The sequence below is a fragment of the Equus caballus genome, chromosome 10 (assembly GCF_041296265.1).
Source record: "Equus caballus isolate H_3958 breed thoroughbred chromosome 10, TB-T2T, whole genome shotgun sequence".
Taxonomy (NCBI): domain Eukaryota; kingdom Metazoa; phylum Chordata; class Mammalia; order Perissodactyla; family Equidae; genus Equus; species Equus caballus.
Window position 1 is genome coordinate 80,171,975 of NC_091693.1, and position 26,983 is coordinate 80,198,957.

At 40.3% G+C, this 26,983-nt stretch overlaps 1 protein-coding gene across 15 annotated transcripts in view; it reads left to right on the forward strand.

Moving 5' to 3' along the window:
* Positions 1-26,983, forward strand: part of NCOA7 (nuclear receptor coactivator 7) — a 146,986-nt gene that overhangs the window by 44,733 nt on the left and 75,270 nt on the right. For 3 of the 15 annotated variants that reach the window (XM_070223763.1, XM_070223760.1, XM_070223762.1), the window contains exon 3: positions 23,674-23,775. The exons of 10 other annotated variants lie outside the window; for them this stretch is intronic. The gene's annotated coding sequence lies outside the window, so the exon portion shown is untranslated. Of the gene's footprint in view, positions 1-21,801; positions 21,920-23,673; positions 23,776-26,983 lie in introns of all 15 variants that reach the window. 2 more of the 15 variants (XM_023651023.2, XM_070223761.1) reach the window with 2 other exon arrangements.

The following is a 26,983-nucleotide window of genomic DNA, read 5'->3' on the forward strand; positions in this document are numbered from 1 at the left end:
ATATTCTTTTCTACACTAAAAAAATAAAACCTAATTATATTTCTAAACTACTCTGGCATGTAAAATACAGTTTGCATGTATATTTTCAAGAACACATCTGTTGTACAGAACAAAATAGAATCAAAATTGATTGATCCCACTCTGAATAGGTGGAATGAAATCCCTGTCATGGGTGATTTGAGCTAAGTCATTAATCATTCCATTAATTTTTTTCTGTGTATGTGAGAGTATGTTACTGTTGATTATGACAGCCAAGGTGTATGTTCTTCACAGAGGTAGAAGAGGTTTTGGTTTGAGAAGTTGTGTAATATATAATTTAAAGCAGGTGAATTTTGATCTTTCAGATTAATTTTGTTAGCACAGCAGAAAGCTGAGTGGTAATTTGGTTATTTCATTTTCAGAAGGTAATTGAAGCAGATGCTGGTGAGGTCATTGGGGACAGAGCCATCTCCATTTCAATGGCTCCATCATCCTTTTTTTTTTTCTTAACTGGGGGATATTTCCTTTTACTCTGCTAAATCAGCTGCTTTCACTACATAATGAGAGAGACTTAATTTTTTTAAACCACAACTCTGAGCTTATACAATCAGGATTTCAGGATATTTTTCTTTTATGAGATTAGATGTATTTTAAATGTAAAATAAGTATAAATACACATATATGTGTATGCAAGTATATAATATAATTTTTCTTTTATAAGAGTATATGGGTTTTGAAAATATAAAAATTAGTCATAAACACACACAACACTATCTTTAAGTGCAGTTTGTACTGTGTTAACAGGTCATTGAAAACTTAAAATTATAAAATTGATTGAGTTATGAGACTAATATATGTAATCTTTGCCTTCTTTCTGTTGATTTTTAATGCATAGGAAAACCTTTAATTTTGAATAAATGACCATTTTGGTTTTTATATTATCTGATCCAAGTGGATACTTAAAACGTCTTCCAGTTCTTTGACTTAATCAAATATAAGACTTTATTAGAGACATATAATGTTTATCCTTGGATTTGAAATACATTATTGTGTTGTGGGGAAAAACTTATGCATGCGTATCTCTCAGACAGACTTTATGTGCCTGCACCTGTTAAGCCGAGAAAGTAGGGCGGTGAACACAACAAATGTGGTCCTTGCTCTTCTGGAGGTTACTTTTCACAAAGACATTAAACAAGGAAACACGTAAATGCATATGTCATTAGAAATTGCAGTGTTTGCTGTAAGGGGAAATAACAGGATGTTATGAAAGAATTGCAAGGGCAACATCCACTTTAGACAGGAGCGATGATCAAGGAAAACCTCTGGAGGATAATGACGTTTAAGCAGATCCTGGGTAGGAGCAGATTGCCAGCTGATCTGTGTGTTTAGGAGGAGGACTGGGGAGAAAGGAAAGGGGGGGACTATTCTGGGGGAAATGCTTAGACTCAAAGACTTTAAGGTGGGGAAAAAGCTTGGCAGGTTCCTGCATCTGCAAGCAGGCCAGCGTGGCTGGAACAGAGCTGTTAGGGAGGATAGCACGGGAAGAGTGGAGCAGTAGGCTGGAGCAGGTCGTGGAGGCCCATGCTTAGGAATATGGATTAAACAATTAGATGGATGAAGGTGCCATTAAATGAAATGAGAAAACTACAAAAATAACAGTTTCGGGGGGGGGGAATCTCAAGAATTTAAGCTCACATGTGTTAAGTTTGAGATGCCTTTGAGACATCCAGTGGAATCACAAAATGCAGAGTTGGGTATGTGAATCTGGAGTGAAAACAGAGTGATCTGAGCTGAGACAGAAATGTAAGAGTTGTTAGCCCCAGCCGTGGGAATCGGTGAGGAATCATTCAGGGAGAGAGTGTAAACTCTCTTCAGAACCCCAGAACGAAGGACTGGGGAAGAGAATTGGGTAACTCCAACAGTTAGTGGTCTACTAGGTTGCAATCTAGAAGAGCTGGAATCCAGAAGAGGAGAAAGCAGTGAGAGGTAAATGAAGATGAGGGCTGCAAAGCATCCACTAAGTTTGACCACTCGGAGGTCCCTGCTGACTGAATGAAAGCAGTTTCAGTGCAGTGGTTTCAGAAGCCAATTAAGTGAAAATGGGATGTAAGGGAGTGGAGACCAAGCTTCTGGGCAGTTCTTCTGGGAACATGGCTGGAAAGGGAGGCCAAAAATTAGGGCCATAGCAGGAGAGAGATGTGGAGTTCAAGGAGAGGTAAGTTTTTAAAGATGTAAAGCCATGAGGACATGAGCAGAGCAATAAAGCAGAAGAAGAGCCACTCCAACTCCAGGTTCCTGTACCTGCCCGCTCAGGACCTATAACACGTCATAAAGTTTTACTTGTGTATATTGGTGGTACCATGCGCTCTTTTGCTGACTGCTCACTCTGTGCCAGGAGACTTACAAATATGACCCCATTTAATCCTCGGAACAGCCCGGGAGGTTGATGGTGGTATTTTCCTCATTTTGACAGACAAGGAAACAGACTTGGAGTGGTTTAGTAACTTCCCACGTTATGCAGCTAGCAAGTAATGGAGCCAAGATTTCTTCCTCTTTATGTCTAACGCCAAAGCTGTTATTCTTAACTACTACCTACATAGTACCTTCCAAATATAATGTCAGAATAATTAGAGTAAATCTGTTCTGTAAGAGAAATTTTCAGTTGTAATATCTTCAATGAAAACTCTATAGAAATTTTTTCCATAAAAATTTTTTTAACAGCAAAAAAAAAATTATTATGATTTGTCCACTTTGTAATGTATCCAAAAGTAGTTGGAGAATTCATACATGTTTAAGTTTACTGAGTAGAACTTTGCATATTAGTTTAAGGAACAGATGTACAATGCTAGGAATTGGGTAACTTGGTGGTGTTAACTTTTTTCCTTACTGATATAAATTTTTTAAAATAAACTATAAGTGACTGGATTTTTTTTATTGAGCTGTAAGTGACATATAACATATTCGTTTCAGTGTAATGATTTGATGTGTGTATATATTGTGAAATGATCATCACAATAAATCTAGCTAACATCTATTACCACACATCGTTAGATTTTTTTTCCTCGTGATGAGCACTGTTAAGCTCTACTCTCTTAGCAACTGTTGGATATACAGTACAGTGTTATTCTGTAAACTCTGGTGACTGGATTTTCAGATATTAGTGTTTTAATATAATTGTTCTGTTATAGTTGAGCATCAATCGTTGATGTCTATTTTAAATGAAGACAGATAATCTTAATGCTGTGGACAGTGACATCTGTATAGGAACTTGATGTGTGATATGTTTGATGAGAACGGCCAGTTCTGTTGTAGTATTCTCTTCTGCGTACAGAAAGCAAGCCACTAGCAAACACCTTCCTGCATTTTCAAGTAAACAGTGTGCAGCAGTGTGGTTATGTCTGTATAGCTCTGATAACAGCTGGTAAATTTATTTTCCTGTGCTCAGAATTCTAACAAGCATCTCCATGACTTGTTTTTAGTGCACCATTTCACAATGACCTTATTTCATAGGCACCTTGGATGAGGACCTGCAGTCCCTCTGTATGAGTAGGTCTGGGATGTAGAAGCACCAGGTAATAGAATAATTAGGTAATGCCCTGAGGACCTGGAAGAAGTGATGGAGAGATTAGAAAGAAAAGGCAGCATTTTCTTTTCTAAGCGTCAAGCTCATGTTAACTTGATATCTTATTTTTTCCTTCACATCATCTTCTTTTTTTTGTCAGGAAGATTGGCTCTGAGCTAACATATGTTGTCAATCTTCCTCTTTTTGCTTGAGGAAGATTGTTGCTGAGCTAACATCTGTGCCAATCTTCCTCTATTTTTGTATGTGGGGTGCTGCCACAGCGTGACTTGATGAGCAGTGTGTAGGTCTGTGCCCAGGATCCAAACCCACGAACCCTGGGCTGCCGAAGTGGAGCACGCAAACTTAATGACTATGCCACCAGGCCAGCCCCTCCATCATCTTCTTAACACAGGCACCAGGTCTAACTTCAGAACATAAAATTGTTTAGTTGAGAGAGAGAGGTCCTCTGGGCTACCATGCCAGGGCCAGAATCTCTGCTGCATCTGACAATATGCCTTTTTCAAACTGGATTTGAGCTTTTCCAGCTACAGGGATGTCCCAAGGACTCGAAGGCTGCTCATTCGTTGCTTGAAAAACTCTCACTAGTAGAAGATTGTTTTTAAATTTTTAGTTAAAATTTATTTCCTTTCAATTTATTCTACGTATTCCCAGTTACTTAGCATCCACACAGAAGACCTCGAATCCCTCTTTCGTATGTTATTGTTGGATGTATCTGAGGACAGCTTCATGTTCTCCCTGAACGTTCTCTGGTCCAGGCTGAATACCCCAAGTTTCTAAACCCCGCTACCTAAGGCAGAGTTTTCAGATTCTTGACCATCTTGGTCTGATTCATGCATTTATAGGAATGTTATTTGTCATCTTTTTATTTTTTAAATACAGCTTCGTATTTCCTTAGTTGGTTGACAATAGTTAGATTCACACTGAAGAAAAAAAGTGTTTTTCCTTGTGAAATGGAATTTTAGTTTTATCTTGTTTGTTTTCCATCCATTACTCTAAGTTTCCAGGAATTTTGAAGCCTGACTTTTAGCACCAAACATATTTGCTGTCCTTCCTTGCTTGAGTCAGATATACAACCTGAATAGCATGCCTTCTATGTGCTTATCCAAGTAGTTGATAAAATTGCTGAATTGGAAAGCTTTATGTTTTATGGCAAATTAATACCATCAGTGGATTAAATAATTCAGTCTTTCAACTTGCTATAAATTAACTTGCTCTAAGTTTACTTAACAAAATTCTCTAGCCCAGCTGTTTCCCTCTTACTTTCAAGAACACAGCAACAGACATTTTCAAGGACCTTAGTGAAATCTTGACATACTGCCTCCTGTGACATGCCTGTCAATATGCCAAATGTAGAAGCACTCTTAAGACAGAGAATTATGTTAGTTTGTATTCACTCAGTTTTAGTGTACCCATGGTGGCTCCAGCTGTCGGTAATTCATTGTCAAGTAACCACAGATGATTTGTCTAGTATCTGTCAGTTTATTTTTCTGGGAGTCAGTATCAAGCTGCTCAGTGTGTCATTTCTAGAATCTTGGTTGTTTTTCTTTTTCCTTTAAAAACTAGGATTTTTTTTTCATATTTCCAGTCTTTCTCTATGATTCATCCGAGCTTACTGGTAGTGGTTCTACAACTCAGGTGGTTACTTCTTACAGGGCTAGAGACTTCGTCCTGGATTTCATTTTCTTCTTAGCCAGGATCCTTCATCCTTTTTAGTTTTTCCTTTAGTCTCTCTGATAGAGCTGCAAAATAGGATTCGACTAGATCTGCTTTCTCTCTCTTGTAAGTGAACTTCACCTAGTGTGCTGTATGTAGCTGGTCTGTTGCTTCTTGCCTCCATCCTCTCACCATCTGTAAAATTTCCTTGTTACTTTTCCCTCTGCATACTTCTGCTCATTCTGAGCTTCAGCTTTCCATTGTTGTTCTTACAGATTTCTGTCCTTTGCTTTTTGCTTGTGTTAGAGCTTCCTTTTGTGCCTCTCTGCCATCCCTTATCCATGCCCATTGAAACTTGAGTCCCTTAGGACACATTTCTTTCTTGAGATGCTTTCTGCTTTGCCTCTTCCACAGGCTCATTTGTGATGGAGTTGACAGAATTTATTTTAGAAGAACATGTCATCCCTCTTGAGCCGTTTTCCTCTTAGACTCTGCCCATGACATCATACTCTTCTGTCCTTTCCCTCAGCAAACATTTGTAGGCATGCACAGTCTGGTGTAATAATGGGATGCTTACAAAGTGGTAACAATGGGAGAAGTACTGGAACTGAGGTGACTGCCAAGTGCTAAGAGTATGGGGCAGAAGAAGTGACTGTAAAAGAGCCTGGACATCATCATAAATGGAGTGACACTGGGCTGTCTTCAGATACCATGAAGAGAGAAGGAAGGAGGAGCGTTTCACCTAAAGGGAAGACCATGTGCAGATGCATGGACACGTGAAAGTGCATGGGATTTGCACGTGACTGGGACACTGAGAGATTCCTTATATGCTTTGAGAGCAGCCTATCATTTGGATCAGTTCTTTCACACTCTTTACTTTGTTCTTCCATATCTTCCTTTTGATTTACTGTCACAATCTTCAACTGGAAGGTAAGGGGAGAACATCCTTGAAGACTCAACCCTATAAGATTCCTACCCAGAACTTCAGAGTCTCTAAGGAATCATTTCAGGTTTCTTCCATTGGGGTCAATCCCTTGTCTATGTGTCTGGACAAGTTACTCTTGACTGATGGTTTTGATAATCGTTAGGAAGTTCTCTGCCACTTTGTTGTTTTGTATGCTAAACCTAACTAACTCTACCAGGTCAAATTTGGTTGTTTTCGTTCCCCCTGACAGGGAGCCCCAAATACTTTACTCTTTTTCTTTTAGCTATTGAAGGGATTAACAAAACAAGCACTGAATTAATTTTATTGCTTGAGAGGCAAGAGAACACACACAGTTCATTGAATATGCTAATTAAGGACTGAAGTTTGCACCCTGGGTAGGAGGAATGAGTCAGCAGGCCCACAAACGATTGGTTTTAACTAGTCCTATTTGTCATTGGTTAGTAAAGAGCCTTCAGGGCTGGCCCATGCGGATCTAGCTTACCAAAGATGCTCACAAGTTCACAGTGTTTTTTATCGTCTTTGGTTGGTGGGCTGTTCAAAATTCACAACCCGTTACAGTGAAACTCGGCACCCAGTTTCCCTCCCTGGGAAGTGCTGCTACAAGTGGCAAGTTCTTTGAAGGACGGCTGGGATCTCTCAGCCGCCCTTGTTTTCCACAGGTGGGCTGGTCCAGATGTCATGCTGCTGTGTCACTCCATGGCATGGTCTCCGAGTCTCCTTTCTCCTCGCTACATGTTCTGCGCACCAAAATTCCGTCACAGGTTTCAGTTTCCCTCTGGATCCTCAGAATAATGTTCTTTCTTGCATCCTAGATACATTCTTTTCCAACTTCTAAAAATTGTGTTTAACGAAACATTTATTTTTTTCAAAATAAAGTTTCTACTCCAATCTGTATTACCATAGAGTGGAACTATTCGCCCTAGAAACTTGGTGATTTGTTAATTTGAGGTCATACATGTTAAGAGATTCTCATAGTTTAACCTCGTTGAAGACAAAATGAGAAATTAAGGAAAAGGCAGAAACCAGGAAAGACAAATGTGCTTATAGTGAAGGTCACACACGTACTCACGAAATGTTTAGTTGACGAGGCAGCGAACTAAAACTCTTAGAAGAAATAAGTGGGGCTGGTCTTTTGTGCCAGTCAGGATGGAGGCAAGGAGGTGTTTTAGGGGCTTTAGTCCCCTCCCCCACTACCATTGTCATCAGCACTCCACATGTGCCACCCCAAATACACATGGATCTTAATAAGGGAGCCTGCCTGCTTAGCAGGTGCAGCTGTAAGACCAGGCCCGGCGCCTTCCCTAACCCTCCCAAACTCAGTTCCGCCTGGCTTCCTCCTGTGGAGCAGTTGGAGAGTGGCTGCTGGCTTAAGTCAGGCCATCTTCCCTCTGTCTCTCCTGTTCGTTTTGTTGGTTCTACAAAGTTATTTCCTCTGAGAAATAATCATGGGCCTTTTTAAAAAACCTGGCATGTGAAGCCATGAAGTTTTCACTATTTCTTAAAAATCGTAATGCATGCAAAAGCATTTGGTAGGCATAAAGAAACATGTGAGCATCTTATTTTTGTTTTTAATAAACACAAGTGTTTGGCCTTAACCATGGAAAGCTCTTATGAAACACTTATCTGTGTGTCTGAAATCATCACTAGATAAAACTAATGTGACTTAAAAATAATAATAATACTTAATTAAATGCACGTGAACATAGGATAGTTAGTCCTCTGCAGCTATAAAAAAATTCTAAGAAATTTCATGAAACATAATGAAGATTTTTGTTCTCCAAGTAATCAATCCCCATCAGATTTAGTTTTATTTACTTGCTTAGTTGTTTATTTTTCTAGACATTTAGGGCTAGAAAATACCTTTTTAAAAACTGATTAGCTAACTTCTTGGTAAAGATAAGTTACTGAGTTGAGAGGTTGTTATTTAACCAGGGTCGGTTAGTGGCTAGTTAGGGCATCATTCATTCATTCATTCATTCAATGTATGTTTTGTGTCTGTTGTGTATCCAGTTTACTATGCTAAGCTCTGAGTATACAGTGATGACTGAGGCAGACGTTGTCCTTTCCTTCATAGAATTTACGTTCAAATGGGAGAACCTGATATTAAACAACTAGTTGCAGTAGTAATTTTCAATTAGACTGTTGATAAGTGTTACAAAGAAAAAGTAGATGGCAGCATAGAGCCTGTAGCAGGGAGACATGACCACGGGAAGGCTTCTTGACGAAATAACATTTGACCTGCTCTCTGATGATAGGAACTAACAAGGTAAAGGGTGATGGAGCGCGTTCCTGGCAGAGGGAGCAGCGGGGTATAAAGGCAGAAGGTAAAATCAACCAGAAACAGCAGTGGTGGAATGTGGAGATTGAGAAGGATTAGGATCCAGGGTCCAGGTTTCTACTTAGAGGGCTGAGTGGATAGTGGGACCCCTATAAGAATGAGACACCTCAGGGAAACCAGGTTTGGGGGAGGTAAACGACAGGCTTGGTTTTGGTCATCTTGAATTTGTTGTGCCTGTGAGGAGGGCGCGTGGAGAAGTGGAATAGGTGATTGGATACTCAGGATGAAGCTTAGAGTGAAATTCTGAGCTGGGAGTATAATTTGAGGGTCATTCATTTGGGAATAAAAAGGAAGCCGTGGGAATGGGTCTTCTTAGGAGAGTGAGGCGAGAACTCCCAACCCTGCTCCATCCTTAATCTTCCCCTTCACAGTGAGCACATCTACCCATTAGCTTAAACCAAAAACCTAGGAGGTGGTTTTAACTCTTCTTTCCTTCACTTTCCACACCTAATCCACTAGGAAACCCTGTTGGCTTCACCTCCAGAACATCACCTGAGTCTGTCCACTTCCTCTCCTAGTTACTGTCATTTCTCTCTGGAATGCTGCTGGAGCCTGTGGTCTCCTAGCTTCCACCCTTAACTTTCACAATCCATTCTTCACATAGGAGCCAGAAAAGGACTTTTAAAACACAAATCAGATCATCTCAGCCACGGGATTAAATCATCCAGTGGCTTCTCATAGCCCTTGAAATAAAATCAAAACATTTTACCCTGGTACAAAGCCTGCGTATTTCAGCCTCTGCCAACCCCTCTGATCTTGTCTTATTGGTGTTCACCTGGACACCACTGCCCAGCCACCTGTGGCCTTCCTCCTTGAGCCCGAACACAAGGGATTGAGATGGAGAGAGCTCTCAGCTCGAGAAAGGGGAGGGACAAGAAAGCCAGAAAATGTCTGTTCAGTAGTGCTGCTTGCAGCTGAGGGGTCAAGTGAGGCCAGAATTGGAAAATGTCCACTGAGGCCTCCTAACCCCTGGCCCTTTGCTCCCTGCATCCCTCCTGTGCTTTGTGTGGCGCATTTCCTGAAGCCAGCCGCTTTGTGACAGCAGTGCCCCTGGGATGAGTATGCAATCCTGTGCTACCAAGGAGTTTGTAAGCCTAACTGGTCAAGGGAATGACACACTGAAGCATTCTTATTAAAACGAGAAATAGAGAATAGAGCAACAGAGGGTAATGAGAAAGAATACAGTTTTTACTGACTGCAGAGGCTCACCCTTTGTCATGGTTTAAAATGATAGTGAGTATTAATGATAAGAAATTCACAGTGTGAAAGAGTGTAGGGTAAATGATTTTTAAAGTCTTCTGCGCTTCTTTTCTCCCCCTCTCCTCTGCAATTTCTATTCCCCAAAGGTAACCTGGGTAATAGGATCATATCTGTCCTTTCAGAAATACTCATGCATATATAATCATGCTTCCTCCCCGACCCCCATAAATAGACTCTTACTGCTGTGTAACTTCCTTTTTTTTTTCTCTTAATGCAATATGTAGACATCTTTTTATGATGACTCCATAATTTTTGCTATTACAGTTGTTGCATTAAATTGCATTTTATATAGAGTTCTGTTTTTGTCCAAACATTTCTGTAGAATAAATTCCTAGCAGTGATCAAAGACTGTGTACATAAACTTATGATAGTTATTCCAAATTGCCCTCCGAAAATTGTGCCCCAGCTTGCACTCCTACGAACGTTGTTGTTGGTGGGATGTTACCATTCTGCTGTGAAACACGTGCTTTGAAAAAGCTGCTGCTTTGGGGATGTCTTGGTCCGCATCAGCGTCTCCTTCCTCCTTTCTTCCTTCCCTTTTCCTGTCTTTTTGTCTTTCTTTCCTCATTCTCTGTCTTTTTTTCTTACTTTTCTTTCTTCTTTCCCTTCTTCCTCCCTCCGTTCCTCTGTTTCTTCCATCCACCAGTCAGCAGTATTTGCTGAGAGGGTGTTCCACACTGAGAGGTGCTGTACAGCCCTACACAGCTCATGTCGTCCTGAGAGAGAGGGCACTAGAGCTCCATGCCTCCCTCCTCAGTCCCCAAGGAGATGCTGCAGGCACACTGTGTTCCTTGGAGAGCAAGGCATACGTTTCTTGTATGAAGAGAAATGAAAGGTACTGGAGGTATTTAGTCTGAAGAAAAAAAGAATTTAATTTAGTGGGGTGGGCCTGCTAAGTTTTAAAGGCCTACCACAAAGAGCAGAAATCTCAGTTCTCCATGGAACAAGGGAGGAGAAGTCAAACCAATGAATAGAAACTTCAGAGGCAGATTCTGGCATTCGGCATAATCAAGAACTTTATGAATGCTATTTATTTATTTACAAATAATAATAATTGTTTTCTATATGTTATTGACCTTTTTGATACAAGTGGAAAAAAAAATCTCAAAGAGTAGCCATGACATTAAGAACAGTGGACTTTGGGGTTCATATACCCCATCTCTCAGCCCTGTGTCACCTTCCTTCTCAGACCCCACAATGAGCTCCTGGGTGGCTCTGGACACTCATTCCATGGTGACAAGAAGACTGCCAGAGCTCCAGCCTCATAGCTCCCTGGGGAGGAAAGGGCAGGTGTGTTTTCTGGTAGCTCATTCAGGTGTCCAACTCGGTCGCCACCCTGACTGGACTGAGGTGAGAAGTCCCATTTGGGAAGGAGCACACGGTGGCCAGCACTCTGCTGCACCTACTCGATCTTGCTGAACAGGACAGGAACAGCAGGTTCTCCTGCTCTGGCAGTGGAACAGCTCCCTGCTCAGCCTGAGGGCAGCCACCAGTTCTGCTCAGAGCAACTCGCTCTCGTTCATTGTCCTACAGCATCGACGAGGAGCCGTGTTGGGAGCTGGACTTCTCTAGCAGCCCATTTTCTGATGGCACAGTTTTGGGGACCTAGAGATGACTTCTGGAGTTGAGGAATTACAAGTTCATCTGTTTGACAAATCAGGAGTTTCTCTGGCAATACAATTCCATTTGAAAACTGAGCAGGCTTTAATTCTGTTTTCGTTGGCCAAACACCGTAGGCTAGAAACCAGAACCACAGATTTGGCTGAACTGTGGCCTTTGGATGGAGACAGAACTTGGCTGGGGAATTTTGGCCCCTCAGCACAGAGCTGCTCGTGCTCAGCCCATCTCCCTACCATTCCGAGTAGCGTTAACCCCTGGGTCTCTGCTTCAGTGCGGAAAAAAACAATGGCTTGAATAGAAACCCTCCTGAGTCGGGGAAGCACTATTTATTTGCTTCTCAGGAGCCCTGGACTGTCTGACGGCTGTATTGGTGCACTGAGGCCATCATTCTGTGTGTCTGGCCGAGGGAATGCCTGGAAGTATTTGGGAGGCGCTTGAGGAAAATCAGCTTCTCACAGATGCTCGTCTCAGTAGAGCGAAGTTCCCTATACTCCTTGCACCAGCTTTAGTTTGGGGGAGATAATTTGGCTTTCCCACCTTTGCAAGACTCCAGGTCACCAGAGTCTCAGCAGTTGCAGCCACAGACAAAGGTTTTCTGTTAGCCAAGTTGTATTTTCATCTGACTCCACTTTCAGCAGATCAGTGACAGCCCAAGCTTGTCTCTTTCTTCTAAGACCTTACAGAAAGCTAAAGGAAGTAGACAGTTTACTCCAGAATCTGAAACATTCCCTCAAGTCCCCTAATAATGCAGCCCTGATAGACGTATGATCTAGTTTCAAGCTACAACAGGCATCCATTTTATTGTCACATGACAAAGATGTGCCCAGCTGCCATCCAACCCCAGTTCAGCCAATCTACATTTTGGGGTCATTCACAGGTAAATTTCCATAGTGGTCAGGACTCTGTTCCCTCTTTTGGGGTGAGGGGTGCCAAGTAACAGAAAACAGATAAACTAGTTTAAGGGAAAAAAAGGAGTTGGAGGACCTACTGGCACACCTCCGTTATAAGTCTCAGGTTAGATTTTAGATTTGACTTCAGGAATGCCTGGAGTGGGGTCTCAAATAATGTCATTGTGACTCAGTTTCTCTGTATTTAAGCTCTTCCAGTTTTTTGTCTACCTTCTCAGGTTTTACTTGCTAAACACTGCTAACCTAGATTCTCCCTGCTGCAACAGCAGGCAAAGTGAGTGTTTGTCAGTAGCTCCCAAAGTCCTGAGATGCATTCTGGTTGGACCAGCTTCGGCCATGTCCTGGTTCTTGGAGTAATCACTGCACCTGGGCAGCTGTCTGAGAGGGGCCTCAGTGCTTGGTTGGCCTGGGTCGAGGATTGCATCCTTGGAGCTGGGGTGGAGCCCTACCAAGATATGGTATTAAAAGTGGGGGCAGGGTATGTTTATTGAAAATTTGTTCTTGATGTCAAAACAAGGAGGAAAAGATTGTAGGGAGGCCAGCGAGAGTCTATTGCAATTATCTGTAGTGTGCCAGGTGCTGAACTAGGCCCTGGAGTTAACATTTTTAAAAAGAAGGATGATATATGTTGAGTCTCAGTGAGTTTCTAGGTGCTGGAATGTTTTGAAAGAGTCTATAAATAAAGTAGTTAATTCCATCATTGGATAATTCAATGAGATGACTTTTAAGGAGCTTTCCTACCTGAGATTTTATGATTTATGCTTCTTAGAAAACAAAATGGAAAAGGTGATTTATCAGGTTAGGTAATTATTTTATCATTTTAAATTATTTACCATTTTAAAATTTTTAATATTGTGACAGCATTATGTAGAATTCTGAAAACTCAATTCAGTGCTTTCTTTCCTCACGAGTTTCCTAAAACAATATCTGAATATAGAAGAATTAAATATTGATGAAGAGTGCCTTATTTTTTGTGTGTATAGTATTCTTACGAAAGATATAATAGTAGACAAATGCTGAATTTTCGTTTTTGCCCATGCCACTGTGAAATTGTAATGCATACCTGGGTTAAACATTGAGGCTTGCATTTGTTCATTGGAGCTTCTTTGCCCTAATCCAGATAAACAGTGATGAAACTTTCCTTTACTTGACTTTCATTTGAACTGGGGCTAATATATGCCCTGCAGAAAGTCTCAGTAATAGTTAAAAACATATTTATCTCCCCCACCTTATGAAACATTGTTATCGTTCCATTTTGGTTTTCTTCAGAAGCCTTTAATCTCAGCAAGAAGACAGTCCAGCTGAGTTTTCTTATGGCTTACTGCAGGAACATGGAAATCCACAGGAAATTTGGATGACTATTATTCCAATATTATAAAGGCTTAAAAGTTTTGTAATGTGTATTAAAATTAAAGGGAATTCTTGAGATCAGAACATTTAAAACTATATAAATAAATGCAAATCTATGAGAAATTACCTTGCCTTTTATCAACAACTATTACAAAATCGAAAAGAAAGTGTAATAAAACCCAAGTGTAAGTTTCTTGGTGAAGACTGCTATTGGGGAGGGTGGTTTGATTACTCAATTCATGGCATGTAATGAACTCTCTTTCACCTCTGTGTGCCAAGAGACATATTAGGTATAAAGAAGATTTAATGAGAGGAAAGTCCATTCTCTTTCTTTGGGGGAAATAGGCAGGTACTCGAATGGTGGGGAAATTGTTAGGTCTCAGGGTAGTTGTCCCTCTAAAAGCACCCCATATTATTCTTTAACTTAGTAGATTAATGTTGAGTGAATTTTGATTCCTGTCATTGTATGGGTGTAGAATAATCTCACTTGAGATATTGGTCCCTTTTAATATGTGACATGGTCAGATTTGGATCAATTTGTGAAATTTGACATGGGTAAGTCAACTTATAATTAGCCTGCTTTATCATTCCAGAACTGAAGTTTGTTCATTTTCTTGTTTTTTCATTTGTTCCTTCATGCCCCACCTTATTCTACAAAGATTTGAGGCACCTTATAAAAACTCCATATATGTAACTCGTATATAACCAGCCTAGTTTTGGTCCAGTCCCAGCATTAAGTTACATTCAAAGAAATAAGTGTGACAGAGAAAACACTTTAAAATAATTCAAATATTTACTTCACTTCTCAGAAAACATCCAAGAGGGGTGCATTACATATAACAGAACTTTAAAAAAATCCTCTTTCCCCATCCCTGACCTTTTACGTGGCTGTCAGCTATTTTCCCAAACTCTCTCCTTGAAACCCACACAGAAGCTCTCCCCAAATCCACTCATCCACTGATGTCCTTACCTTTCCTCCTCTTTCCCACTTCTTTTTTAGGTACCTTTTCTTCTATTTCCTCTCTCACTATATGTCCTTTTCTACTTCTCTCCTCCTCCTAATTCGTTTCTCACATTTGTGTTAATAAGCCCAGAACCAGAGAAATGAAAAAAAGCTGAGACTCAAACCCAGAGTTTCCCTTAGGGGGCAGCACAAGGAATGAAGCTGAGACTATCCATGTGTTAATATCTTTCTCTTTGTTGCCCTTAAAAAATTATAAAATATGAATTAAAACTTGAAAGTCTAGGCCAGGGAATGAAATTGGACACTAAACGGCATGATTTTAGTTGTGTAGTTAACTCAGAACTGCTTCCATAGTCAGTGTTATAAAGAGCACATACTAGTTCCCCAGGTGACAAAGCCCTTCCTAGCCCTTGTAGCCTTCATGACCTGTATAAAAGGAGCACTAAAAAATGTAGTGTTCATGTCCTTAACAACATCCATAAATGCCGTTTCTTGCAGCAAAGGTACAAAGAGAGGACATGTTGCCAGTCTATGACTCAGTAAGGAGAGTCTGCCATGGGCCAACACAATATGGTGCAAGACTGCGGCTTTCTGATGACCTGAACTGACCCAAGAATAAAACTTTATGCTGTCTGGAGCAAAAAATGCAAACAATGACCTTAGGGACCAAGGTGGTGATGTAAATAAGTAATGATAAGTGGTAATTGCCAGCCTCAGGCATCGTATGCTGTAGGGAGGCAAGAGACTGGCGGCTGGAGAGCACGTGCCCTTGTGTAGGAGGAAGGCTGCTCTTGCTCTGCTTGCCATGACCAGTACTGTTATGTCTTCTCATTCTTCAAGTTGAGCCTGAAATCCAGATTTTCCTCTGAAATGTCCCCATTTTAAATGCTTATCCTTTAGTCATTTGTATTTTTAAAAAGTACTTGTAGGCCAAGCAGAACATGCCAGCAGGCTTTCAGTTATCCATCTCTGCTCCGAGGAAAGGGTAGACTGCATGTTTTTATGCTAGTCTATATCAGTCTCCCTTCCATCTTCTTTGCTGTGCTCAAGATTGGTTCCCTGGCAAAGTATAGCATGTGATATTTTCTGATTCTCCAACACCAATGGGATGTCCAAACATTCAATCCAATTCAGATACTAACTGCCCTGAGTTAGTGTCAGACTCCACAGGTCTAAGGGCTCAGTCCCTCAAGACTGCCCTCGCTTCAGGTGCCAGTTGTATGTCCCAGATTCCCAGTTAACCCATACTTCTGTCGGACTTAGTTTCAAATTTGGGAGCTCCCATGATCCCTCCTCAGGTCTGATAATTCACTAGAACAACTCACAGGACTCAGGAAAACACTTTGCTCGGGCTTACCAGTTTATTATAAAAGAACAGCCCAATGGAAGAGATGCTTAGGGCAAAGTATGGGGGTGAGGGTGTGTAGAGCTTCCATGCCCTTGCTGGGTGTGCCACCCTCCTAGTACCTCAATCTGTTCACCAACAGAAGCTCTCTGAACCCTGTCACTTAAGAGTTTTTATGGAGGTCTCATTGTATAGGCATGATTAAGTAAATCATTGACCATTGGTGATTGAACTCAATCTCCAGCCCCTCACATCTCCCTAGAGGTCTGGGAGTAGATCTGAAAGTTCCAAGCTTCTAATCAAGGCTTGGTGTTTCTGGTGACGGCCCCCTATTCTGAAGCTATCTAGGCCCACCCCACATACAACAGGAGTGATCTCATCAGTAATTAGAAGATAATCACTCAGGAGATTCCAAGTGTTTTAGGAGCTCTGTTCCAGGAACCTGGGAGGGACTAAGACCAAATATTTATTTTTTATTGTACCACAGATGTTGTTTTTGGTTGGTTAAGAGCGAATGAGTATTCTTGAGAGAAGACCACTGATGAGGCTTTTTGATAAGCCCAACCCAGACTGCCTGTGGCCGGATGGTCATTGCCCTGGAGAAGGGCTCTCAGAAATATGAAAGCAAGGACAGACTTTTTCTTCAAAAATCTATTTTTTGTTCACTCTTACACATGAATGAATTACCCTGGTGGTCTACACTAATTTTAGAAGGGAAAAATTTCAAAGTAGGTATTACTAGTCTCCCACCCCTGGAATCCTATTTTTTAGCAATGTCATTTCCCAAGGATATGGCCAGTATATGTCAATTGGAAAAAAACACCTCTCAGAAATTGAATGCACATATTGGGTGTAAACCAACTAAATTGAGAGTATCTGCCAAAATAATTTTTAAAATATTATACCTGATATTACATTACTCTTTCTGGAAGTATCTTTAAGGACAAGATGAGTTATGAGGCCACTTCTAGCTTATGACATTGAAATAACATTTTCATAAAACAGGAAGTATATATGTGTGTCTAAAATTGTTCAAAAGCAGCTAAAAATTATTAGAATATATTTTAAAAGTTGGAAGGAGGAAGAGAAGTTGAATTAGAGCCTGTTAGAATTTTACGCTGCTCAATTGTTTTCTGTTAGCAGGCCGTTTCTGCTGATCATAAATGTTATGTTTCCCTCAGTAGGCTTACAGGAGAGCACAAATTTATATACTAAACTGATTATTTTCAGGACTACAGTTTTTACCTTTACTTTCCTCCATGTTTCTACAGTTTAAGCAGTTAATAGGGAATTAAGTTAAAAACTGAGAACAAATTCCTAACATCATTGTATTTCTGCTTGAAAAATTTCAAGGTAGCTATGCTTTAATTAATTGCTTATTTTGCTGAAATTGCTTCAAGAAATTAAAATTTTTTCTGTTTCTCTGGAAGAATTGTGTCCCTGAAATATATTGCTGTTATACTGAAACATGTATGTCATTGAAATATATCCCAGTGCTGTTCTGGAAGAGTCGTTGGGGAGTTGGGGTGGTATGATTCATTTTGAGTAAAAAATATTTTCAAAAAATTAATTGACCAAAAAAAAGATTTCTGGACACACTAAGGAGCTCTAATAAAGGAAAAAAGTATTTAGAAGACTTCCTTAGCTTTGCAAGTGATCATATACAGTGGATAACTGGTTTCAGTGACTATCGAAGTGATCAGACATGAAAATGAGATTTAACTCCCTAGAAATCCTACCCGTTAAAATTTTCCTTCCGAGATCTCCACCTCCCAGAGGCTGTTTTAAAGTCACCCAACATAAAATGGAAGCTCATGTCTGTAATATTTCCATTGCATCTTGAGATTTCAGGATAGTCCTGAATAAACGTTTCAGTTTTTCTTTAGAAATACGTGCTTAGTGCCAGTCACTGCCAGCGGTGAAGTTTTTCAAGTAACATAGGTAATACGTGGCATTGACCTAATCCTGATTTGGCCAAGGGAAACTAAGACCCTATGATGATATAATGCTCAGTTTACAATTTACATAGCACAAACACAAATTTAGCCAGTGTGGTATTCTGAATAATTACCCCCAAAGATACCTAGGTCCTATTGCCTGGAATTGTGAATGTCACCTTATATGGCAAAAGAGATCCTGAAGATTGATTAAGTTAAGGATCTTAGATAGGGAGATATCCTGGATTATCTGCGTGGGCTTCTAAATGCAATCTCAGTGTCCATATAAAAAGGAGGCAGAAAGAGATTTGACTACAGAGAAGGCAGTTTGACGTTGAAGCCAGAAACTGGACACTATGCTGCTGGCCTGGAAGATGGAGGAGGAGACCACAAGGAGTGCAGCTCTGGAAAGCTGGAAAGACTTGGTGGGAGCCTCTGCCAAGGGTGCTGGCCTGCAGCTGACTTTGGACTTTTGACCTCCAGATGTGTAAGCGAATCAATGTGTGTTATTTTAAGCCACCAAGTTTGTGGTAATTGTTACAGCAGCCACAGGGGGCTAGTATAGCCAATTAGTTAAATTGTGTTAAGTTAAACCAACCACATGCACAAGACCACCGTAAAGCAGAAAGCAATAGAAAAACTTCCAAATACTTTGTCATTTCTTAACGTTTCTATTTCCGGGTTTTGATTAACTTCCGTGTTGCCATGTTTCACAGCTTATTCTTGATTGATAAGCAGTAAAATTCCTGATATTTAAATACCGTATTTACAGAACTTTACTGATGACGCTTAACCCGGTTCTCTGAGCACCTGGAGCAAATTCCTTTTTCTGGTTCCCTCCCTCAGGTGGTAGCTGAGGTGGGGATCCCCATTGTCGGTGACCTTCATTTCCATTGACTTCCCTAAGGCTGTGACACTGCATCTGACCTCTAGAAAAGGGAACCAGATTCCCACACCAGCAATCTATATATGCAACAAAAGCCTGTCTTGTGTCGTGAACACAAGGCAAACATTCTACACAGTAAACATCCGTTTTGTGGCAGTGCCATTGTCATCCTAGTACTGGGGGGAGCACATAAGTTTCTCTGAAATGTCCCTTGTGAACCCACCCCAAGGCTCCTCTGAAAGGGTGACAATTTGCATCCATTCCTGGCACCTGCCCTTTGATTACCAGAGTTCTCTCAGGTCTGCTGACCCCAGAACTATTTTAATAGCACAAAGAAACCCTAAGAAAGGGAAATGTTTTTGGTTTGTTCCTGATTGGGATTCTATTTAGTGGTCATTATTAGAATGTTATTGTTTCTTGAAGCCAAAGGAAATTCCATTGTCTGTGTGTGTGTGTGTGTGTGTTTGTGTTTGTGTTCACCTGTGTGGATATATTGCTAGTTATTGAACTCAGAGCCAAAGGATCTCTTTTTCTAACTGTAGTTGGAACCACAGTATTTCCATTTTACCTGATGAATTTTGAGGGAGGACTCTCATTATCAAAATTAGACAAAAGTGAAAAAAAGAACACACATCTCAAAGGGTGGCACTAGAATCAGGGTCTTCTACAGATTTTTCCGGGGATAACGTCTAAACTTTTTGGTTTTATTTGATCATAGTTTCAAGAGAGAATTTTCATCATTACTTTTTTTTTTTTAAATTATTTTTCTCCTTCTGGCCTGAAGTTTGATTTTATTTGGCATATATCACAATTGGGAATTTGCAGTGAAATCTGAAAACTGATCTTCCTTTTACGAACACACAAAGTGAAACGGAGTACCAGAAGTGATGTTCTTCTAAACATAATAAATAGCTTTGTGCTAGTAACTAAATTCATAGCAGAGTTAAATGAAATTAATGTTTATGCAGTGAGAAAAAGTGTACCCATAGTTATAATGATATCTAGGATTATATCTATCTAGATTAGACGTATCTAGAATTTAATCTTCTTATTGTGTTCTGCTGCTTCAACTGTTCCTTCCTTTTCTTGGACCCTGCGAAATCCCTAAGTAACGATGATGCTGTAGCACAACAGAGCAGTGACTTCTGGCCATTGACTCTTACTGTGAACCAGGGACAGGTTGTGTTTAATAGTAAAAGTAAATTTTCTGTATGCTATCTAGTTTAATCATCACCAAAAAATCACTGGAGGCCCTGTTTCTACTTCAGCGACTGGGAAGCTGAGGCTTAGACTTAGTAACTTGCCCAAGGACGCACAGCTCAGATGGACCAAATGGGGATTCAGACACAGATGTCTCTGACCCACGAGCCAAGCTCCTTGCTTGGCAGCACCCCATTTCCCTGAGTCTGGAAATGGCAAGAGTCAGGTTTAGGCAACCAGGAACCAGCCTGAACTCGGAAGGTCAGAACAGGACAATGACAAGGTTGCAGTGAAACCGCCAAGAACAAGAACCAAGAGAGGGTCCCCTGAGGGCGACAGGCCAGCTCGGCATGGTGGAGAAGGGAGAGGTACCATGATGCAGGAATTCACTGAGATAGGGGATGCAGGAGGGAGAAGAAACCGCTGGGCCAGATTTAGCAAAATATTGCCATAGGTGCAAGTATTTAATTTTTATAATTTTTTTAGCCTTATAGTTACAAAAGTAGTATATGCTTGGGGCCGGCCGTGTGGCGCAGCAGTTAAGTGTGCACATTACACTTCTTGGTGGCCTGGGGTTCACTGGTTCAGATCCTGGGTGCGGACATGGCACTGCTTGGCAAAAACCATGCTGTGGTAGGCATCCCACATATAAGGTAGAGGAAGATGGGGATGGATGTTAGCTCAGGGCCAGTCTTCCTCAGCAAAAAGAACAGTTAGCTCAGGGCTGACCTTCCTCAAAAAAAAGAAAAAAAAAAAAAGTAGTAAATGCTTGCTGTACAAAAAGTTCAACACCTAATTATATAAACGTAAAGTCAAAGTTGGCCCTCTTCTCTCGCCTTCCCTGTTGACCAATTGTTTTCCCATACCTATATGTCTAAACCTATGTACATATATATCTAAAGAGAATAGTTGTTAGCTTGGAAGGGTTTTGCTTTATTTTTTGTTTTATTCCACAAAAATAGGGTCATATTATACTGTTCTATAACTTTTTTAGTGAAATAATATTACATCTGCAGCTTTTATATTAGTGCTCTTTATCTACAGAGGGAATTTGAGCAGAAATATTTGTATTAAAACTGGGGGTGGGTGAGGGGCTGGCCCCGTGGCCGAGTGGTTAAGTTCGTGCACTCCGCTGCAGGTGGCCCAGTGTTTCGTTGGTTTGAATCCTGGGTGCGGACATGGCACTGCTCATCAAACCACGCTGAGGCAGCGTCCCACATGCCACAACTAGAAGGACCCATAACGAAGAATATACAACTATGTACCGGGGGGCTTTGGGAAGAAAAAGGAAAAAAATAAAATCTTTTTTTAAAAAAAAAAAACTGGGGGTGGGTGAAATGGATGAAAGTAGTCAAAAGATACAGACTTCCAGTTACAAAATAAATAAGTTCTGGGGATGTACTGTACAGCCTGGGGACTATAGTTAATAATACTGTGTTGCATATTTGAAAATTATTAAGAGAGTAGATCTTAGAAGTTCTCATCACAAAAACAAATTTTGTAACTGCATGGAGTTGGATATTAAGTAGACAGCGTGGGGATCATTTCACAATATACGCAAACATTGAATCGTTACGTTGTATGCCTGAAGCTAATGTAGTATGTCAGTATATCTCAAAAAAAAAAAAAAATTCCACAGGGCTGTCACATGTGGTTTTGGAGGTCAGGAGTTGGACCTGACCTGCTTGAATATCTCCAGTGACGAGGAGTTCACTACTTCATGAGCAGCCAGTTGCATTATTGGATTGCTGTGTGAGAAAGTTATATTAAACTAACGTTTATTATTCCATGACTGCCTCTCATTCGGTAATCTGTTCTCTGAAATTCCATAGACCAGATCTTATCCTCTTTTCACCTGTAACTGGATAATGTGAGACACCAAGGGGTGTGCTTAAGGAAATTAAGAAACAAGGAAACAAACAAAGGAAGATTATAGTGTCCTCATGGCTGGTCAGTTTTGACATTTTCTACTTTTCTTCATGGAACTATTAGCTCCAAATTGTAGAGCAGTGCTTTTCTTTTCTTTTTTTTTCTTTTTTTTTTTTGTTTACATCTTTTGTATAAGAATGATGTTTCTGTCTTGGACTCTGGACTTTCCCAGGGCTGGATGCTCCGTGGTGGAAGGGAAATGTCCTCAGATATGAGGGAGCACAGGGAAGTGCAGGTTCTGGGAAGGGTTAGTTTGGATTTAAAAGTGGGTTTTTTTTGTTTTTTTTGTTTTAACCTCAAAACAGATTTAGCCCATTTCCTAATCTCAGCCAAGTGTAAACTGTGAGAGCCAGACAGGACCTTGGAAATCATGTCAGCCTCTTGCGTTTGTGTACCTTAGAAGTCCGGGAGAGTTTATCGTATTTCCAAAGAAGGTCACAGCTGATTACACAGGGAGCCAAGCCCAGAACCTAAACCTTTCCTTTCTGTGAGCGTGTTCTCCATGAAGCCCCTACACTGCCAGGCGGTTTTCCCCCAAATTGTTCATAAAATTTGCAAAGTCCAGTGGATTTTCTTTTAAAGTCAAGTTATATACATACGATGGAACCTTTTTAGGAGAAAACCTGGGAGGCCCTGTGGCCATTGGCTCAAACCCAGCTTTATGAATTCCTGCTCCACAGCTTAACTGTGCCCTGTGACCTTGGGGAATGGCCCTAATTTTCTCAGCGTTCCTTTTCTTATCTGTAACACGAGATAAGATCGCCTACCCTGTTGTGAGGACAGCATAATATTTGTGAAGTACATAGCATGTGCCTGGTTCATTAGTCAACTCGACAGTGGTTGCTGTTAGAAGAAAACTCTTTCAAACTTTTCATAATAGTCTTTTTCAAGAAGTAAAACTTGGGACCTGCCCAATAGTGTAGTGGTTAAGTTCATGTTCTCCACCTCGGCAGCCCAGGATTTGTGGGTTCAGATCCCAGGTGCAGACCTGCACACCGCTCATCAAACCATGCTGTGGCAGCATTCCACATACAAAATAGAGGCTGATTCGCACAGAGTTTCTCTCAGGGCCAATCTTCCTCACCAAAAAAAAAAAGGGGGAGGGCGGAATTCAGTCTTTTAAATTTGACACTATGTAAATGTTTGATCATTCTTATAGTAGAAAAGAGACTTCAAAGACACAACATTTTTTTTGACTAGCTATTAATACATGATATAAAATCCAAAAGGTACAAAAAAGAACACAAAGAAAAGTAATTTTTCTTACCCTCTCATTCCCCCTAGTTACTTTCTTTTGCTGCGAAATCACTTTACCAATTTTTTGTGTACCCTTGTAGACATATTCTATGCATCTACTCAGTAAGCTTTAAATATGAAATGATTTCTAGCTTCACCCTTCCCTCTAGTCTCTTGCTAATAGGCTTACTGTTGAGTGAGTGGCTCTAGGTCAGTGCTCTCCAGTACTTTCTGTGACGATAGAAGCGTTCTATATGTGTGTTGTCCAGTGAAATACCCACGAGCACGAGTCTATCGAGCTTTTGAAGTGTGGCTCTTGCAACTGAAGAACTGATTGCCATGCTAGATATTTATGTCTATGGCACTTTTTACAGAAACACGTAGACCTCAAATTATGGAATTAAGGAAAGAGTCATATTGAACCCCTAATATAATATTAAGTAAAGAAGTCTATAGTTTAATATATTTTTAATTATATGTGGCTAATATGTTTTCTTTTTAAGTCAAGTATCTAAATAGGATGAGAGTTTATTTTTCAGAACATGCTGCTCATCAGAGAAGGCTGTGAAATGGCATGTTTATAGGAGAGCAGATCTCAACCAAATCAGAACGTAGCCTCGTTTATCCAGTCACTCATTCAAGTAGGTATTGTGTACCTAAAGTGTACCATGCATGGGCCTGGGAGTACGGCATTTGACAAAACCTGGAGAAATCCCTGCCCTCATGAGGCTTTCCCTCTAGTGCTAGTGAAAGAAAGCCTCTGCTCATCATTTGGTCCCTTTTGTGTTGCGTTTCACTGGATGTCTGCAAGCAGCAGAGGAGAGGCCTCTGCGGAGACAAAGAAAGGAACTTGCTGGAGGCCCTGGCTCTGATTTCTCCCAGTCGCCTGTACTGACTTCCTTTAGTAAAGGAAAAAGCTTCAGAGGAAACAGTTTGCATTCAGCTACTAAAAATTGTTTCCTGAGCAGCATCACCTTCTTTCTTTCTTCAGTCTGCTAACCCTGGATTGGAAATTAGGGAAAAAATGAGGTATACATGTGTCCTATAAGTGCACCAGTTTTAACGTAAAAAAAGCCAAGAGATTCCAAAATAAGCCTTTTAATATTCCTTTACAGGAAGGTACAAAGAAACTCTGAATCATCATAGTGAGCCACACGGCCTCGTTCTTCTGCCCTTGGGGAAGGTCTGAATAGTGTAATTGCCCCTGTTTTCTGACTTTCACATTATCTCCCCAGACAGTGACTGCTTCTTAGTGTTAGCATTGCATTTAGGTGTTATTCTTTTTACTTTTCTGCATTTTCAAAATCTTCTAGTATGAACATGTATTATTTTCATAATAAAACAAAGAATAATAAATTATATTGTGAAAAATGGTACCGACAGAGAGATGATGAAAGCCTGAAATGATTCAGCGGGAGCAGAGATCAAGAAGAGAAGGTGAAATTGAGAGGGAGAGATTTATGGAGAGAACTGACAAAGCTTGGTTACAATGTGAGAGGAGATTGAATAATAAACACTTGTTTTATGTAAATTTGAGCTATTTTAAAGAAAGACAAATGTAGCATCACAAACTGAAGGTTTTTTTTTTTTTACTTGTATTCATGGCAGTCAAATGTTAAATATTCCTCATTATTTCCAGTCACTTATCTGTTTAAGATGTTTTGCTAAGTACTTCCTTGGTCCACCATATAAATGTGTACATTTGGGGTCATCAAAAAACCTTAGCTGGGGCCGGCCAGTGGCTCAGCAGTTAACTTCACACGCCCAGCTTCAACGGCCAGGGCTTCGCCTGTTTGGATCCTGGGTGCGGACCTATGCATAGCTTATCAAGCCATGCTGTGGCAGGCATCCCACATATAAAATAGAGGAGGATGGGCACGGGTATTAGCTCAGGGCCAGTCTTCCTCAGCAAAAAGAGGGGGAGTGGCAGCAGATATTGGCTCAAGGCTAATCTTCCTCAAAAAAAAAAGAAACTTAGGTGAAATAAAGCAAGTTTATTTTCTTATATAACCTTTTGTTTTCAGTTTACCTTAATTTAATGATAACAAAACCCTATTGTGGGAATGTCTTTCAATGATAGATTCTGACTTGAAGAACAAAAGAGAAGGCCTTAAAGATGAAAGCCCTAAAAAGGAATGTTTGAAGAGTATTAACTATACCACATTCATCAGACTGGCAGTTATTCCCCCTGAGAAAAGATGTTAAAAATATATTTCCATGCTTTGAAGGAAAGACTTTACAGTGGGCTTCCAGAACTCACATCTGATTTTCAGCCACAAGATCAGAATGCTCCACTCATATTGATAACCTCCAGAAAAACAAATTCTCATGAATACTATAGTCAAAACAAAAGATGTAGCTGATGGTAAAATTCGTGGAGTATTAAAGTGTACCCCATTTTCTGTTAAACAAGTTTGGTGTTGCTATTTTCTAGCACTTTTTTCTGAAATAACAACTGTGTTTGGCTATATGTGTTGACAGTAATGGTCTGAGTAGCAAAGGGGGAAAATGAGTAAAACAATGTATCCTATTTTGTTCTTTCCACGTGTGAAAATCGGTCTAATGAGATGTCCCCAAACACTGCCGCCATTCATCAAAACATGTGCCCTAGATCTGAGTGAGTTTAATTATCATGGGGACCAGGAAATGAGGACATTTAAATCAACTTAAAGTGGAAAAATTCAAGTGATTAAGAAGCAACATATCTCAGGCTGCCCAGATCTAATTTTTGATGGCTCTTTTCTGTCCTCCTAGAAGGAATCATTTTTGGACATGGGCAGTAAGGTTCATCTCAAGCATGTTTTTGATAAGCTGATTTATCGGAACAAGATCTGCACATCCACAGCCAGCCTTTCGGACACAGAGGTGGACCTCCCTAAGCAAAGAGCTGACCCCATGTGATATCTAGGTTACTGCATATTAATTTCAGCCTCATACAGTAATCTGGATCAAGAGAGAAACTGTTTTATTAAGAGCATTATCTGATTCGACTTTGCACAGAGCCACCCACTCTTCTACCAGAAAAAAAACCATTTAAAATCTGAAGATAGAAAATAAACGTGTTTACTGAAGATAATTTCTTTCATGAGTCTCCAATTTGGTTTGGTTTGTGGTTTTATTTATTTTGTTGCTTTTTTAGCAAGTAAACATAAAATGATAGCTAAACTGTGAGATGGGGAGTGTATTCATCTGTGATTTTTTCCTGTTGTCCTTTTCCCTAGGCCGTATACTCATTTGTTAGCCAGTGAAAATCTAAGAACTTGGCTGCTCAGTGCTCAATGAATAACAGCCTAGTTGAAATATTTTGTTGGAATGTGGGATCTTTTTCTTAAAAGCTGAAGGTGTTATATATCTTACCATGCTTAGTTCTCATGTCATTATATGATTGTATTAGGGGATATTTTACTGTTTCTGCTTCTGTTTGTGTTAAATATGTTATATTATTATAATATATGTATTATGTTCTCTCCATCGATCCTGATAAAAGACCCTGTTAGATAGCTTAGCCTCAGTGAGGGACCTCTCCAGACTGTTAAATTGATTTGTCCAACGTCATAGAGCAAAGCAGCATGAAATTAAACCTTAGTCCCTGTATTATTTTACTGTTATATCATTTTTCTCCCCAAACATTCCCTATCCTTGTCCAACATCAAATTGTGTAGATGCTCAAGAGAGCAGAGGAAATAGACATGTGTAGGAGAGAGCTGCGTGTACCTAGCAGACTGCCCCATATTCTAGAGGCCAAGACCCTTCTTCTTTACATTCTGGGGAGGTAAAAACATTCTGGAGAAGGACTGGTAAGTACAGAGGGATACATCAGTTAATTAGAGTGATACATTAATTGCAAAA